Below are 2,500 nucleotides of genomic sequence, written 5' to 3' on the forward strand. Positions count from 1 at the left end.
AAAGTGAGACATCAGACTCGAAACAGGTATTTCATCTTCAGATGTGGATGATGAGATCTAGGAAAATTTCGAAACGTTCTGTCTCACGTTTAAGTAAATCTCGTTTGTGCATTGTGAGTTTTCTCCCATATATATATATATATATATATATATATATATATATATATATATATATATATATATATATATATATATGTATATATAAGTATGAATGTATACAGTGTAGATAAGCATATTATCGGAAATATATGTAAAAAGAGGTTACAAGGTTACAAAGCAGTAAGCCCTGAAGTTAATAAATCGCAAGGCAGAGAGGATTAAGATAATAATAATGCTTAAAAAATGTTCACTCTCAGAAAAGTAGGAAGAGAGAACAGATACAATTTAGAATGGAAATAACGCAGAAAGAGAGAGGAAAAAACAGAAAATAGTAGAACGGCCAATATTTACGAATGAAGGAGGGACGCTGCCAGTTTCGTATTTCCTGAAATTGGACACGTTATAGTTGATTGTAAAATTATGAAGTGGCGTAACCTTTTTACGATGTCACTAACAGGCAGTAGTGGAACATGTCAGTTAATTGTTAAATGCAGTTAATTCTATGACAGACATTCTTATCTCTTTGTTATTTTTTGTTTATTATTAGTATCATTATTATCTATATTATTGTTATCATTATTGCTGATAATAATATTATCTGCGTAGAGACTATAATCAACATTGTCATTTTGTCATGATTATTGTTAGCAATAGAATTATCGTTGCATCATTTACCACCATCTTTATAATCAATATAATAGATACAACATATTTTATCTTGTCTACTATTTATTGCCTTGCCTAGTTTTTGTTTTAAATGTGCCATGCTTCGACCGTAATTCGTAAAGTAGGATATTAACACATAATAACACATCTACACTTTAATCAGGTAACTACAATATGGCATTACAGAAGACCATCACGTTTACCTGTGGGAACTACACCATTCAAAATACAGGTGAGACTTTCATTAGTATCTGTATCGATACCTCAAAGTACAGTAATCTCATTATTACCTGTACTACCATAATGTTCTTAATTCAGGCAAAACTAGTGACGGCTAGGTTTGAAGAAATTGTTAGGGATTTTTATTTCACAAGAGCCTTTCATTCTAGAAACGTTGAAAAAAATAAACGTATCTAATTTGATAGCAACGCTTATTTATACTTCAGCTGTTAAGTTTCTGAGAGATATTTGAGTAGCAAGTTCAACTAACATGGAATTGGCATTTTGCTTGGCTGTTTTTTTACATAGCATTGTGCAAAATCCAGCTCTCATACTTCATGCTAATAAAAGTACGATGCACTGGAGTGGTAACTTTGTGTGCATTTTCTTTTTCTTATTTTTTTTTTCTCTTTTGATTTTTGTTTTGTTTGAAGAGAGCGAGTCCAGAATCATTATTTTGTATCATTACATATATATACATAAAAGAAACTAAGTTCTATCTCCGTTTCACACACAATTGCATATCATAAACACACATCACAGATATAAACAGGGTCTCCAGACTTTCACATTACAACGTATATAAAACGGAGGGGGGGGGGAGTAGTAATATCATACAACTTATTTTTTTTTACAAATCAAATCAGAAATTATAATGCCCTTAATTTGATTTAGAAGAAACAAAAGTTAATCAAATTTGGATCTTTACCGATCAGCGATTAACAAATTCCTCTACTGTCATCAAAATATGCTACAGCATGATGTTAAAATCATCACTTCCATCGTTTTAAAATAACACACGAGTAGATATGTCTACTATATAGTACATTAATCATACGTTATACACAGTATTCATTATATTAAAGGGTCGAGGAGTCGCTGTTGAAAAGGAACCGAGCCCAACACGCCCCTCTAGTTACCCGCCTTTGACTCTCGAAATTTAGAAACAAAATAAAAAAAGAAAGGATTATTTTTAAATATCCATGAAATGAGGAAGGAAGCCCTGAGAATCTAAAAAGACAAAAAGGGAGGAGGAACGAGGAGGAGAAGGGAAAAAAACTGAAAGATTATATTTCAGCGGAAGATTAAAAGAGTCAGACCGGCAAAGGGGAGGAACGGGGCTTCAACTTTACAACAGCGACTTCTCTAATGCCCGTTTCCGTCACACACTGACCCTCTCTGGCGCACATACCAGGAAGGTATCAATAATTACGACCAACGATAAACACTGGCACCATCGAAAGGTATCAATGACACGAAAAAAGTGACGTAATCGAAAGGTATCAATCAATACCGCGAAAAAATAAACACTGGCATCATTCAAACGTATTAATAATCACGAAAAACATTGACGTCCTCTATGAATATCAACCAATCAAGACGAAAGACTATTACGTCATCGACAGATATTAACCAATCAACACGGGAAACTATGACGTCATTCATAGGTCTTAACCAATCAACACTAAACTTGAACGTCATCGAGAGGTATCAATCACCACATAATGACCGACGT

The 2,500-nt window shown here is 33.3% G+C and overlaps 1 protein-coding gene across 1 annotated transcript in view; it reads right to left on the reverse strand.

Moving 5' to 3' along the window:
* Positions 1–907: 907 nt before the first annotated feature.
* The window catches only part of LOC119581177 (serine-rich adhesin for platelets-like), a 53,211-nt gene continuing 51,618 nt past the window's right edge, over positions 908–2,500 (reverse strand). The window contains exon 8 of the mRNA XM_037929570.1: positions 908–2,500. This exon is cut by the window's right edge and continues 354 nt beyond it. The gene's annotated coding sequence lies outside the window, so the exon portion shown is untranslated.

The sequence above is a fragment of the Penaeus monodon genome, chromosome 14, assembly GCF_015228065.2.
Source record: "Penaeus monodon isolate SGIC_2016 chromosome 14, NSTDA_Pmon_1, whole genome shotgun sequence".
NCBI lineage: Eukaryota > Metazoa > Arthropoda > Malacostraca > Decapoda > Penaeidae > Penaeus > Penaeus monodon.